The sequence below is a fragment of the Notamacropus eugenii genome, chromosome 2 (genome assembly GCF_028372415.1).
Source record: "Notamacropus eugenii isolate mMacEug1 chromosome 2, mMacEug1.pri_v2, whole genome shotgun sequence".
Taxonomy (NCBI): Eukaryota; Metazoa; Chordata; class Mammalia; order Diprotodontia; family Macropodidae; genus Notamacropus; species Notamacropus eugenii.
The window spans coordinates 216,760,731-216,776,580 of record NC_092873.1 but is presented as its reverse complement, the minus strand read 5'-3'; the positions used below and the strand labels follow the sequence as shown (position 1 = coordinate 216,776,580).

The following is a 15,850-nucleotide window of genomic DNA, read 5'->3' as shown; positions in this document are numbered from 1 at the left end:
AGATATATATAAATATATATATAAATAACTGATACGAGGAATAATGTGATAAGTGCAAAGAAGAAATAATGTGCTTAAAGTTAAGGTTACTCAAACTATGAGGAATTTTTTTTTTTAATGAAAGTCCAAGAGAATAGATCATGAAAATGCCATCTTCTTGGGAGAATGAGAGTGTAGTATATATTGTCAAACATAGTCAATGAATATATCATTTTTACAGAAATTTTTCTGATTTGTTTCAAATCAAGTTTCAGCTTTTACATGGTGTAGCAGACAGGGATTTTGCTTTTGTTTACATTACAAAGGTTGAACAAAAGGTCTCTTTTGGTTGCAAACATGTAGTGACCTGCCTGAACCCAGCCAGAGAATTCCCCAATTTGCCCTAATATGTTGTAAAATAGACAAGTACTAAAGAATTATCTGGTTAACACTTGTTGTACATGATTCTATTACTGAGCTAGTTCCCAAAGAACTCATTATCATATAGAAAAAGTGCCTGGCCCAGTTTAATGAGGCTTCTACACAGATCAGACTTTTGCTGAGAGCTACCCATACATCCAGCCCACTCTAAGGAGATGTCACAGAGTCTCAGTGTAAGTTTCCCCTCACTAAGTTTTCTATATAACTTTAATAAAATTCCTTTTCTGCCAGTTTGGCTCTTGTGCCTATCTTATTCCCCATGATCTCCAAACTTTCATCTCCCATAATCAACACATGAAGAGTGGGAAGTATATCCAGGGATGTCATGGTGATAGAAAAACAAAAAATACCCATACAACTTTTTTTTAAAGATTGTACAACAAAGAGTTTGCTGATAGGATAGACTAGCTTCAAGAAAACCCATTTAAAGGATATTAGAATAGCCTTGGTGAGAAAAGATAAAACCCTGAGGTGTGTTAGCAATAAACCAAAGGGAATAAAATATGAGAGAGAGTGCAGAAATAAAATTGACAGGGCTTAGAAATTAACTGAAAGTGAGAGATAAAGAGAGAAAGTAGAAGTTGAGGAATAATCAAAAAATGATTTTGAGGTTATGAGCCTGGGTAGATTGGGCTATCCTCAGCAGAAACCGAGAAGTTAAAAAGAGGGCAACACTGATAAAGGTAAAAATAAAGAATTCATTTTTGGACTTGCTGAACTTAAGGTGGTACAGCTGGAGGCAAGCACCCAACAGGCAGCTGGAAATACAGGAGAGAAGTGTGAAGGAATCTCGAGGGTAAAGTTTAAGGTGATTGTTCAAACTTGAAGTGGGGAGCCTGACAGTAAAGATTTGATTTCTAAGTAATCTGATTAGAGCTGATTCCTGAGAATCGATGAGCTCTTCAAGGAATACAAAGCAGAGAGAGAAGGGGGCTAAGTACAGAACCTCTGCAGTCACCTGTGCTAAGGTGGAGGAAGATGAGTCATTGAAAGTGACTGTTCCGGGAAGTAGGAGAAGAACCATCAGCAATGCATAGCATTGCGGTTAAGAGAGAAGTTGTGAAAAAGTGCCTGAATAACTGAAGCTTTACTATCGTCACAAAAGTTACAGAGTACCATATTGGACACATCAAATACATGGTTACCGTAGAAGTGAGATCACAAAAAACAGCTTGGAAAAGCAACAAAACTAGAGGTAAAAAGGATTAAAGGGGCTTTTATCACACATAATAAAAGAAAAACAACCAACACAACTAGAAGCAAAGAATTTGCCCATAAATCCAGAAATGACTGAAAATAATTGTGGCATATGAGTACAAGCAAAAGCTGTATCTTCATCCCAACCACACTCAATCACTCTCAATCCATTTATCCGATGAGAATATCTCTGCTTAACCAATTAAAGGCATTAAACAATATATACACAAATTAGTTACTTTGGAAGAAGCAAATGTTTGTAGCCATTGTATGAAAAGAGATGACTCTCCCCAGGAAATATATTGGGATTTGTTGCAAAGGCTTAGTCATATTTTGTGATGCTTTTAATAAAATATCAAGGCAGTTTGGAACTCAGGATCCCGGTAGTGGGCTAATCCAGTGGTAGAATCAATCCCATCCAAGCCTCTGAGAGAAAATCACTCTTATTATTATACCACCTGAATCATTGCTAAAATTGAATTTACTCTACCTGGCTAATTGATATTAGCTGAAGAATTAATGGGGGAACATATGATTGGGGTCTCATAAGTGATAGTGCTAGAAAACCATACTTCTTCGCCTCCACTCCCTAGTAACGTTGAAAATTTCATCAGATATAGTCACTGAATGGTGGGCTTTTGTATGATGTCCATATATAAAAATAAATAGAAAACATTCATAAAACTTTTTAAACCATCTACTTATGCTATAATATTCAGATCACTCTCATTCTTGCTGATTCTCTAATGTGTTATGTCACTCAATTCTCCTGAAATCTATTAGCATATCCAGGAAGAATGACTCATCTGACTAAGGAAACACAGAGGAATTGGTTTCTTGGAATTCAAGAAAGTGAATCATGTTCCATATACTTTGCTTTTAATAGCTTCTCTTTTGGAAAATGTCTGAATATTTCCCAAACATTCAACCTCCTTTGGGGAACTAAAAGTTGATAAAGTAATAGATTGTTCACTGAAATTCCACTCCAATACCTCATCTTGGTTTTTAGGTGGCCCAGGTTGTTTGAAGGTTATATTTCTGGATATCAGTTTCCAAAAAGACCTACCAAACTTCAAGTATAGGCTGAGACAATTTGCATCTAGTGGCTAAGAACCATTTAGTCTAGCTAAGTGTGGAGAGGTGAAAGGGTTATCTATCTACCAGGTGGCTGTATCTATATGTATATGTATGTATGTATACATATGTGTGTATGTAAGCTTGTAGTAACGAGGTAACAAGGGGGCGAGCACCCACCACCGCTTCCGCTCTCTGGGGTCTATGCACGGTTGGCTCTGAGGTCCCTGGATCTGGTGGGAGGCCAAGCTCACCATGGCAGCCAGTGCCGGGGCATTTCTCCTGCAGCCCCGTTGCTGGTGGATCTCTACTTCACCAGCTGGTACAAGGCTGACGTGAAAGGAAACCCGTGTGAAGATCACTGTATATTGCAACACTGTAACAGAATCTGTGTAATCACATTAGCAGAATCTCATCCACTTCTTCAAAATGAAAAGACAATTAAGGGTATTAATTACCTGATCAATGCCAGCTGTAGCAGACTTCAGAACAAGGTTTCTGGGAAATTTAAACGGGGCGCAAAATTTCTAACAGAACTTGCACCTCTTTGTAGGATATCCTGTTCAGATGGAGAAGAATATACTGTGTCAAGCTGCATGAGAGGATGGTTGATGGAGGTGAATGAAAATATACTAGATAAGCCATCCATTTTGCAGGAAAAGCCATCCACTGAGGGATATATTGCTGTTGTGCTACCCAAATTTGAAGAAAGCAAGAGCGTTACTGTGGGATTATTGACACAAAAAGAATATGAAGAAGTCGTGGTGAAAAGAATTAATAACAAATCAGAAACACCATGAAGATGAATGAAAGGAATGAATGACAAATGAAATCAAAAGAAACACAAATCTACAGGTGTTTAAGGACCAGCTGCTGTAGAGCACAACTGGACATGAAAGTGATGGTAAGAACAGTGCTCTCCATATTGTGGGATGGCTCTACTTCAGCTCCTGGACACTTCAATATTGGCGATCTCTGCCAGTCCATCTTGATTTATTAACCCCTCCTCTTAGATCAGCTCTGTCCAAATATGCCCCATTTCTTCCTGGCTCTTCTTGCTTATTCAAACACAACATAAACAATTGGGAAGCTGCAAACACTATTTTCTAAATATTCACTTTGGTGAAACAAGAGACCCCCCCCCACCCTCTTAGGTCTTCTCCTTTACCAGTTTCACCAGGACATTTAGACAAGATAGTATTTACTTTGTCCAAGGACGCTTCTTGATTTCCTGAACTGGAAGAACAGACATTGGGAATGAGAGGAGGTAGAAACTAGAATTCCTTCTCTTTGTTGACGTATTTTTTTTGACCAGATCTATTATTTTGACAGCATGGGAAGTTTTTGGTGAGAATTTCTCACTGCCATTGCAGATGGCCACATGCCCTTCAGCTTAAAGAGCCTCAGAAAACTGCTTTGTATCCTAAGAGATTAGGGACTTTACGGGGTAAAACTGTCTGTGTCAGAGGCAGCACTTGAGTCCATGGCTTCCTGCCTCTAAGCCCAACTCTTTCTATCCACCATGCTATTTCGCTTGTCACCTGATCTTCAGTAAAGCTTTTTGTATCTCTATTCCTCCCTTGGAATTCGCTTGGAATTCAGGAAAGTGAATCATGTTCCATATACTTTGCTTTTAACAGCTTCTCTTTTGGAAAATGTCTGAATATTTCCCAAACATTCAACCTCCTTTGGGGAATTAAAAGTTGATAAAGTAATAGATTGTTCACTGAAATTCCACTCCAATACCTCATCTTGGTTTTTTTTATTCCTCCCTTATTTTTTGGGTGACCTCTCTCATCTTGGCCCAGAGCTGAGATACTGAGATTCAGTTAAGCATGGGAATTCTTACTAAAGTTGGTAGCAAAATAGTTTTAGTGCATGTGAAAGTATTACAAAAGTATATAATGCTATCCAGTGTGTAACGTTTGATCATTTTTTGGGGGATCTTGACTGATGCTGTTTGTTGAAACCAACTCCCTTTACAAAGATGTGGCAGCTACTTTGCAGCTCAGAATATTAAAAGTTGCTAAGGGCCCTGAGAGGTTAAGTGACTTGCCCAGGGTTATAAAGCCTGTGTTTGTTGTAGCTGGGACTTTGAGGCCAGTTCCCTAGATTCTGTGCCAGGCTGCTTCTCATTGGTAAAATAGGATAATTTAATCTTTTAGCATTTTTGCAGGTCTATTTTATAAGCATATGCAAGGCTCTAGGCACACCAGTGTTTTTTAATCCACAAGTGTCTTGAATAAATTTGTAGAGGAGAAGTTATCATTTAATCAGTTTAGTGAAATGCAGAATTTTAAGGCTGGGAAGGGGCGTTATCTTCATCTGTATCTTCATCTGTAAAAAATCTTCACGGAGGTCTTTCCTCGTCAGTAAAATAAGAGATCATTTGGTCTAAAGTTCTTATTTCACAATGAAGAACCTAAGGTTCAGATAGGGGAAATGACTTGCCCAAGATTATGCAGTTGTCATATCTAGAACTAGAACCCAGATTCTTTGACTCTCCATAGTACTCTTTCTATTATATCATAGTATAGATAAAGGTTGATGTTGAAATCTCTACACATTTTAGAAAAACCTAAAGAGAAAGTGAATGTTGAGTTCTGGGAGTTGAGTTTGGGGACTTTTGTTATTGCAGAAGCACTGGAAAAAAATTTGGGTTTTGAACAAAGATGGATTATAAGTGAAGATCTTTTAGTTTGTAAAGTGTTGCAAAAATATTCCAGTACCATAATACCCAGAATTTTATGGATCTGGTCCTCTTATCTTTTCCTATGGGTTAATGGATTTTCGCTATTGAAATGTATGTCCAGCTGCAAAATAGAGAACTCAGGCTATGCGAAAACATTTCACTTTACAACAAATTCAGTTGGAACATATTTATTCTATTAAGTAATACCCGTAAACAGTGATTTAATTATCATATAGCCATATTCCAAAATAAATGATTTCTAGAGATTTAAGGTATTGCAAAGCAATGAGGAACTTCCCAGAAATGAAACTGCTTCAAAAACACTTAAGTATGGTACTAAAAACTGCAAACATGTAAATAGAACATAACTAACATAGTATGTCAGAGGTTCTCGAGAACATCTTCATAGCTATTTCTTTGGATTAAAGATTCACTAAGACATTCTGGGGGAAAAAAGAGGTAATGAAAGAGATTTTAACCCTTGTTCCCTGCCTCTAACTGTAATGATCTTTCCATTACCATGCTGTCTTAAATGAATGTCTTGAAACCTTCATATAATGCATAGATTAAAATGAAACTGCTATCCATGGAGTGAAACTCTTTTTTTGCTTTTTTCCCTTTTTGGTGCCTCATGATATGGCATGTATGTTACAACTCATGTAGAATGTGTAGCTGCTATGTAAATCAGCAGATAGAATCCAGTTTAGGTTTTGAGGAACAGTGGAATTCCTTAAATAACTCTCACAAACTTTTCATTGCTCTCAAAATAATAAAGTCAAAAGAAGTTTTGTTTGTGGTTTTTTTTCAATGTTTGAATGTTATTCAACTGAAGTAACAAGAGTTCCTGGACCCCAAGTTCCTGGACCTCAAGTTTCTGAACCTAGTTCTAAAAATAAAAGTACATTGCAGTTGAATATGCTCTCAACTATATGGACTCAGAAAAGAGGAACCATGCAATGAGTCACTGTAGTGCCTTTCAGAGGAATGTTAGAAGTTCCTGAATCCTGGTCTTTTCTAAAAACCGTTGAGAGTTTGGGAACCCAATCTTCTTGAGAGCAAAGGGGGAATTCTTGAGCTGTGCTAGTAGTAATCACCACAAGGGCTCCAGAGTTGGACGATAAGCAAAGGACTAAGCCACACATATGGAGCAGCAAAAAATCTAGATCTTTTCTCCTCTACTAGAAAAGGGGGAAATGGGGAGTTTTCCTCCCCAAAACTCCAAGTCTCTTTACTTTAGAAGTAAGTCCAAAGAAAGAAGGCTAGAAATTTAAATAGGCACCTATAGTAAAAGATGGGCTTGCCAAAATGTCAAGAGATTGCCTCTTTCATGATCCCAAGTTTATTTTCCCATCCAAGGGGAGTACAAATCACAAAGAGACATTAGGAGTCAGAGGAGCGATATAGATCCTTGAAAAGGAAGAATGGAATTCACTGGAGTGGAAGGAGAATTACATCAACTATTTATGAGCCATTGTGAATACTTTGTGCTTATGTTACTGTTGTAACAGTTTCTGTGAAAAGAAAGACTGTCCTGTACCTGGTATTCATTGTTACCTCAAGTACTTGTTCATCCTTTTTAGAAGAGAACCAGTGACATCATCGGATGGTATTTTGACTTGCCAGTCAATTAGATTTAAGTGAGGCAGAGTTGCACAAAGTCATCAGCCTCACTCTCTCTTCCTAAGTCATCAAAATCCAGTGGCAGGACAAAAGTCTGGGTGACAGCTGGTGACCCAGGATGCAGTGGATGACCTAGGTGTCTTCCATGTCTGACCAAAGTCAATGCCTACGTCACAGCTGCCTTCATGACTACTGGAATGAATTGCTCTCATCTGCCCATTCCACCAGGGGAAGTCTTCACATGCTTGGGGTAGACATCCACTTAACTCACCTACCAGTCTGAGACCTTTCTGTGACCCTCAAACTGGTTTAGCCTGTTGGCCAACATGGTTTTACTAAGGTGTGGTAGCTATGCATGCTATAGCTTGTTCGAGCCACAGGTAAAAAAGTGAACAGGGAAGGTGGATGAGCAATTCTGAAAGGGTTCAGCAAACCCTAGTACTTACAGTTACTAGGAACCCTTTTATTCTCCCAGTGGAGAATAATTCCTGTATTTTATATTTAAACTCCTTTGTTTGTGAAATATAAATAAATAAATGTGTAAGTATCTATAACTACGAGTATATTTATTCTCACATAGATTTCCATTTGCTTCATTCTTTTTTAATTTCACTCCACACTTTTCCTTCTTTCTCTTCCTAGCCCATAGTTTAACTAATGTCCAGTATAATACTATGATCTGCTTATCATTCCAATCCCATCTTAAATTGACAATTTGTACCCTCTTCTTGCAAAGCAAAATATTTCATGCACAGTCTGCTTGAGCATAGGGGCTAACTCCTAATAATAAATGGTCATTTATTGATTAACCCCTTTGCACTGAGGGACTTAAGTCAGGAAGATTCCCTCTCCTGGATCTGCCCTCTTTACTGAGCTTTCCCAAAGGTTGAATCAGCTAACAAAACATGGAAGCATCTCTCCCTCTACATGGCAGAAGCAAATTGCTATTTTAAAACAACAGCAACCACCAAGAAGCAGTGGCTTCTGGAAATATATGAAACCTGCAAATAGAGCTGTTTCCAAGAAGAGAAACATTTTTTTTTCTAAAAAGTCATTTTCCATGATTTCTTAAATCATGTATTTTTAATTTAAGGAAAATTACATAAACTGTATTTTGACTTACATCTAGTTAATCACCATGTCTAGTATCATGTAACATATTTCACAGACAATAGTGGTAGGAAAATCTAAATTAATAGCTTTTCTGACTAAATAAAAGCTTTCCCAACTATTTAACACTATCCATAAGCAGCCAGTTACTGAGGTACTATTTCCAACATTGTGGGTCTTGGCTTGTAAAGGGAATGAGGGAAAACTTTGCCACAAAGATTCCATCAAATAAGTATCTAATCCAGACAAGTGTAGAGTCATCCATGACTGTACTTATATGATGAATTTTGAGGGGAAACTCCCCACTCCCCACTGACTATTGGTACTACGAAGACTCCTAAACAAGCAATTCTTAGGTTATAGAATGTAGTGTTTTTTAAAAAAATATCCAAAGTCTTTATTCTTTAATTGCCCTTCTTCATGTATGGGTTTCAATGTTCACATTTGTATATTCTCAGTGTTATTTTTATTTTTAAAAAAACACTAAAACTTCAAATTTACATTTTCTCAAAGTTTTTATTTTTGCATCTTTCTTCTCCAAAGGCCAATCACCCATTTGATTGATGTGGTAACAATTCAGTTCAGCAAACGTATTTAAGCACATTTTAAATGCCAGGCCCTGACCTAGGTACTGCATGCTGGAGATACAATGATGAAAATGACCGTTTCTGATCTCTTAGAGGTTGCAATCTAGCAGAACACCAGGACTTGCCCTTGGCAGAACTGTGAATTGGTTGCCATTTCTCTTGGTGTGCAGCCCCCGCCCCAGGCTCTCCATCAAATTCTTTTTCTTTTCCGACATCCCATCCCACACTACATTCCCTTCTCGATACCCAAGAACTCTTCCAGTCGCTAAGCTCTCTTTCATAACTTAGGGAAAGCAATCATCAGAGGAAAGGAAAAACTTAATTTTAATTTCCAGCTTTAAAATGTGATGATTCTGTAATAATCTTTTATAGGTATCAAGAACTCATTGGATTATTTCTTCCAAACATCTGCATTTTAAAAGAATGGACTGAATTGGAAAATATAGATGCTCAGTGAAAACCATTGTGATGACCTGTATGGTTGTGCTAAACATGTTCATGACAAAAGGCAAGGGAGCTTTTAATGGACAAAAAGGTTGGTCGTAGTGATAAAAACCCCCAAAAGGAGCATCAATAAAAATTTTAAAAATACAAGGAAGAAAACCAAAAAAGCGCAAAAGGGGACACAAATAGAGCGACGTGGTTACTATCTTGCAGATTCAAAATACAACTATAATTTTTAAAAACCACATACAACATGGCAGCCTAGGCTATTAAGTTGTTTAGTGCCAAACTAAAAAAAACTTCACTGCAGTTATTTAACCCCCAGCTGATTTAAGTCTTATAAGTGTTTCTTTTTTAAAATCACACATCCTGTGATTACTTTTATCAGCTTTTCAATGACATCATATCACAATGCATGTTATGGTAGTATCTGTATCCCAAAATTCTATTAATATATTTACATGGTTTAAAATTTTGTATTTAAGTTCTTCTTTCTACAGTCTAGTTTTATTTTTTCATAATGTCTAAATTCCTAGAACAAATGGTAATTCATGGAAGTATTTTCATGTTCTTGGTGCTTCCATGATGCTTATATGTAGTAATTATTCAATTAAATTCAACAGACATTAATTGTACACCAACTACCTGGTCTCTTCTGTCTAGCAGGTAACCCTTCCTACCAGCAAGGGATCAGAAATATGCCATTCCATCGCAATTAACTTTACGGAGAAAATAAACTAAATGCATTTTTTAAGTTTAATCTGCATCATTAATATTTTCTCCATCATTCTATTAAGTTTAGACAATCAACAAAATAATAAATCAAGCTCTGACTTGTAGCATTTGCCCATTTCTAAGGTATGAATGATCACACTGAAAAATTTAACAATTAGCACTCAAAGTGCTAATTTCACTCCTATTTCTAGATCTGAACCTACTATCTGTAGCTTTCTCAGGCAGGATTCAAACCCAGGTCCTCTGATTCCAAGTGCATCACTCTTTCAACAACAAAATGCTACCTCTTACCTCCTACCTACTAGATTAGCTACGATCTTACAGATGAGGGAACTGTGTCCAAGAGGTAAAGTTATTTCCTAAAGACCAAAGCAGTGAATTAGTGGAAGAGATGGAAATCAAACCCAGCTCTCCTAATTCCCACATCCAGGGCTCTTTCCACTGCATCACATTGGCTACTGTTTACCGCCCAACTCAGGACATCTTCACTGACTGTCCCTCATACCTGGAATGCGTTTCTCTCCTTATCTCTGCCCCCTGGTTTACTTGACTTCCTTGAAGTCCCAGATAAAATTCTATCTCCTCAGGAAGCTATTCCCAATCCTTGATATTCCTAGTGCCTTCTCTTTGCTGATCATTTCTAAATTATATTGTATATAGCTTGTTTGGTCACTCTGCTCTCCTAAGAGAAAGGAGGCACCAGGCTAGAATTTCATCTGCTCCTTTAAATACTGTTAGTCTAGGGGAAATAATTTTAGAAAAAATCCTGATTGCTGTTGCTTAATGGGGAAAGAGGAATCCAAGCTCTGTATCCAAGGCTTGGCCCCCTTCCCACCAGATGCCAGTTCTACAATGAACACACATAGTAAATGGCAAATGAATCCATTTAAAACAGAAGGTAGTGAAAGGATGCATAGAAGAATATATGACAGACAGTGCATATTGAATGAGCTCTCCCTTTGGGAGTAAGATAACAGTTCCAGATCTCACCAAAGGGGAAAATTCCTCAAGTTTCTAGAATAGTAAGCTGTGAATGGGATATGATCAAACTCCAATACCTCTACACATTGGTTTTTTCCTTTTGCAGATCTGAAGAGAAGGTGGAATCACGTATCTTCTCTCTCAATCCCTGAAGTCAGAAGGACCCAGTTCTCTTCTCTCCAGCTCTCACCAATTCCACCTGCTTTTGAGAGGTAGGGTTTTGAGTAATCAATCTCCACCACTGAGAGAGTCCCATACAACAGGCCTTTTGAGGCTAGGGCTACATAGTTAGTTACATGTTGCTTCCCATATTAGATTGTGAGCTCTTTGAGATCAGGGACTGTTTTTTACCTTTCTTTGTATCCCCTTCTCTTAGCATTATACCTGGTACCATAGCAGGTGTTTAAGAAATATTTGTTTACTAACTAAATCAAAAAGAAAATGTGGTGGGAAAGGTGGATGAGAGTCCTGTCATGAGGAAAAGGTAAGGACTCTGAACTCTCAAGTGCATGTATACGTCTGTGACATAAAATTGACTGAGTTCCATTAAGTACAGGTACTTATCAAATCAAAAATGCAAATATGGTTTTTGTTCTGAAGAAAAATATATTCTTTGGAAGAATGACTTACATAGTGAGATAGCATGAAGTCGTGGAAGAGGTATTTGACTTGGAGTCAGAAAAGGCCAGTGTTCAAATCCTACTGTGACATTTACTAACTGGATGACCCTAGGCTAATCACAACCTCTTTTGAGTCTCAGGCAGCATTGTAAACCTATAATATATAGCCTAGGGTGCCATCTGCCACAGTGGAGGGAGTTCCACAATCAAACAATCATTGATATGTGACCTACATTAAACCCAATATAAAGGTACTTGGTGTACTTCAAAGTACTTAAAAGATACTTGGTACCTTTTTGTTTATTTTTAAAAATTGAAGCATCGGGTTCTTAAGTGAGGTATGGGAAAGGATTTCATAAATAGAAAACAACAGAAGGTTCCAATTAATGCTTAGCCTTTATATAGCTCTTTAAGGTTTACAAAGCAATATGACTATGTGGCCTCATACGTACTGCACAACAACAACCCTGAGAGGTAATTATTATTATTCCCATTTTACGGATGAGGAAACTGAGGCCAAGAAAGTCACACAGCTTAGTAAATATCTAAAACTGTGTTTGAACTCAGATATTCCAGACTTCAAATTTAATGCTTTATCTACTACACCACCGTACTACTTCTAACAAGTCTAAAGCTGAATCTTGAAGCTTCCACTGTGATGCCTAATTCTGGGGTCAGAGAGAACAAACTTAGTTGTCCCCTTTTCTTCAAATACTTGAAGGCAGTTATGTTTTCACAGAATCTTGGATTCTGAGCTGTTTAGTGCAACTCTCTTATTCTATTGGTAAGGAAAATGAAGCCCAGAAAAATTAAACCCAAGCTAAAATGGTAAATGAAAGAGGTAGAATTTGACCTCAGATCTTCTGAGAACCACTTTTTTTTCCCATTGTGCCACAGTACCTCCACTCCAACCCCACCCCCACCCCCAGTCTTCTCTTTTCTATGCTAAACATTGACAGTTTCTTCAACAAATTCTCCTATAATCTCTAGTTTTCCTACCAATCTGGTTATCCTTTGCAGCTTATCATGATCAACAATTTGGTCATTTTAGTTATATTGATGCGACTGTAACTGAAAAACATTTGAATATCCTTCCAACTCACAGAAAGCCAGTCCAAATGTAATGATCCAATCAACCACAAACTATATACGTAATATAGGAGACTGTCATCATGACTAACTAACCTCTCCAGTTGGGGAAAATGTGCTGGCAGGATATAAAGTCTTTAAGACTCCAAGTCATAGACAATTTCAAATTAGTGGAGTCCACAAATTTGCTTCATGGAAGTTTTGTTCATAACACACACGTATACAAAGTGGAAATAGAAGCCCCTATACATGTAATTCAGACATAAGTGATTTATAATTATGGGGTGGGCAATGGGCAAGAGATGAAATAAAGAAAGATATGGATTACATCATCCAGCTTGACCGCCTTCAATTATTTGAGTTTAATGAATAATTAATTCACTTTGCCCAACTAGAAGGAGCCTGAGTACAATTTATATAACATTACAGTTTTTAGTGTTACTATGCCAAATTATATTTTAAAATTTTTGTTTTTTACATTATCTTTATTTCCAAAAACTTCCTAATATGTCCATCCCTCCTTCCCTACTTCCTTCTCCAAAGAGCCATTCTTTGCAACAAAGAAGAAAAAAGTGGGTGGAGCAAAGCATCAACCCATCAACCAAATCTGACTTCACATACAATGCTTCACACCTATAACCCCCTACTTCTGCAAAGAGGAAAGAGTAACATTTTTTTTTTCTCTTCTTCCAGAGCAAACTTGACTATAATAATTACCCAGCATTCAGTTTGATATAGTCAATCGTTTTGAGATCAATATTCTCTCAATGATGCTGTAGAACTACAAATTTTAGGATACCACAATCTCTAAAGAAAGAAAGTCGCATGTAACTTTACGGGCAGCAAAGAAACATGGCAGTCATAATTGAACTACAAGATAATTTCAGTAATAATCAGTGTGTGCACATATACACACACACACAAATGGTATATAGTATATATCCAGGGAATACAATCAGAAGATGTGCAGGCAGAATGAGAGATAAATGGACAGCTTGGGAGATTTGGTATTCATGATATATACATATACAGATTATATACATTACACATATGCCTATTGTGTGCATGCATATACATATATGTAGACACCTGCATTGTGTACATCTATATTCATGCACATATTTGTGTATGTATGAATTGGATAAGTGTGTATATGTATTGAAATATATTGTATATAAAGTGCATATATATGTATTGTGTATATCTATAGTCACATATATTTATATGTATATGCATGAATATGTATAAGTTCATGTATGTGTATGTATACAGGGTAGCTAGGTGACATAGAATAGATTCTTGGGCCAGGAGTTACAAAGACTCATCTTTCAGAGTTCAAAAGTAGCCTCAGACACTTACTAGCTATAGGATCCTGGGTAAAGCACTTAATCCTGTTTGCCTCTGTTTCCTCATCTCTAAAATGAACTGGAAAAGGAAATAGCAAACCACTTGAGTATCTTTGCCAAGAAAATCCCAAATGGGGTCACTAAGTCAGACATGACTGAAACAAATGAATGTGTAAGTGTGTGATTGAAACCCTAGAAGGGTAAATGCTCAATTAAGAATCTATGGGAAACCATGGACAAAAACTGTACAGAATGAGTAGGTACAGATGAATGTGATCTGCACCAACAGTGATACCCATAGCAACAAGATCATACATACATTGAAACACTATAGTATTGAATTGATACTCAGGTTTTTAATTGGTTTCCATTTTCTCTGACAATGAAATGATCAGTTGGACTCCAAGGTCCATTCTAACTCTACATGTTTGGATGAAAAGAGACAGAATGAAAAATAGCTCATATGAAGTTGAAACCCAAGGGAAGTAACGAAATGTTATGGGAGCACTGAACGTTTCTGATTGCTATACCAGGTCTAGGAAAATTTCATCCTGTGGGACAAAAATAAAAAAAGTGGTATAGGTGATTCTTGTGCCAGTATCTACTGTTTATGGTCTGGAAAGATCATGGAAAACAGGAGAAGTGATATAGAATTGCAGAAAGGTGTTACATTCATACTCAATAGAGTTCTTCAGGAAAAGGTAAGATCACCACAAGGAGGGTATATTGTAGAAAAGATTTTTGTTCAAGTATGACTTGAATGAGATGGCTTATGAGCTTTCTTCTAATTCTGGAGAGGCAGAATGGTTAAGTGGATAATAAATCTGAACCTGAGATTAGGAAGACTTGGGTTCATATCCTGCCTCCCATTATAGTGAGGTGATGTAGAGTGTAGGGGGATAGGGAAGGGAATTGAATATTCATATAGTATGACCCTTGGGTTAGACACAATTGCCCTCAAAAGTCTCTTGCAACTCCAACTATGTAATATTTTGAAATTCTGATTTTGAAATCTTGCTCATTTCTTAAGTTACAGTATTAAACCATGTGACCATTAAATATTTGGTGACTTAAAGGATTCACCTGGCCTACTTAAAATTAGTCCTCATTCCTCATGAGATTCCTACAGTTTCTCTGTCAAAAGTGGAAACAGATCAGTTTTTTCTTCAATATCAGCTGTAGCAGCCTCATAGGGACCAAGAGGATTCTTATAAGTTTGGAGTCTCCTTTGGCTTCTTATTTGCTCTGACATTGAGGGAAAAGGTTGCCAACCAGTCCTGTTTATCCCTATGGTTACCAATTAACAGCCCAAAGAGAGGCCTTAGTTGGCAAAGGAGAAATAGAAAGTAAGCTGGGGGAGTCAGGTCTGTGTTGGCAAAAAAAAAAACGAATGTTTGCTCTCCAAAAATAAATGAGAGCCAGCTGTTCACACAAGATAGAGCAAGCAACACCCATGTGCCTGCAGTTCATTGTGTAATGAAATGAAGAACAGGTATCATTCTAATGAGGGATAGAGAACCTACAGCCTCAAGTTCACATGTACCCCTCTGGGTCCTTAAATGAGGCCCTTTAACTGAATCTAAATCCTTTTGTTCTGTGAAGATCAGGTTCAAAGGGCCGCACTTGAGGACCTAGAGGGCCACATGTGGTCTCAAAGCAGCAGGTTCCCCACTCCTGCACCCATCAGTGAGACCACACTGATGCTTAGCATCAGCCAACAAATATTCATGGAGCTTGTTATGTTATGATGGGGATAGCACCATGTTAATGGAAACTGAATACAAAGCTGTAAAAGATACATCCCTACCAGCAAGGAGCTAAATTCTCACCCTTCTCCTCAAAAGGCAATGTGATTCCTTTCATGTCAAAGGAAGACTCTGAACATTAATAATAATGCAGGGAGGGTGAATAACTTACTCATCGATACAAAACTAA

At 37.5% G+C, this 15,850-nt stretch overlaps 1 pseudogene; it reads left to right on the top strand.

The window, feature by feature from the left end:
• The first annotated feature begins 1,313 nt into the window (after window positions 1-1,313).
• On the top strand, window positions 1,314-3,491 carry LOC140522925 (protein Abitram pseudogene; annotated as a pseudogene).
• The last annotated feature ends 12,359 nt before the right edge of the window (window positions 3,492-15,850 follow it).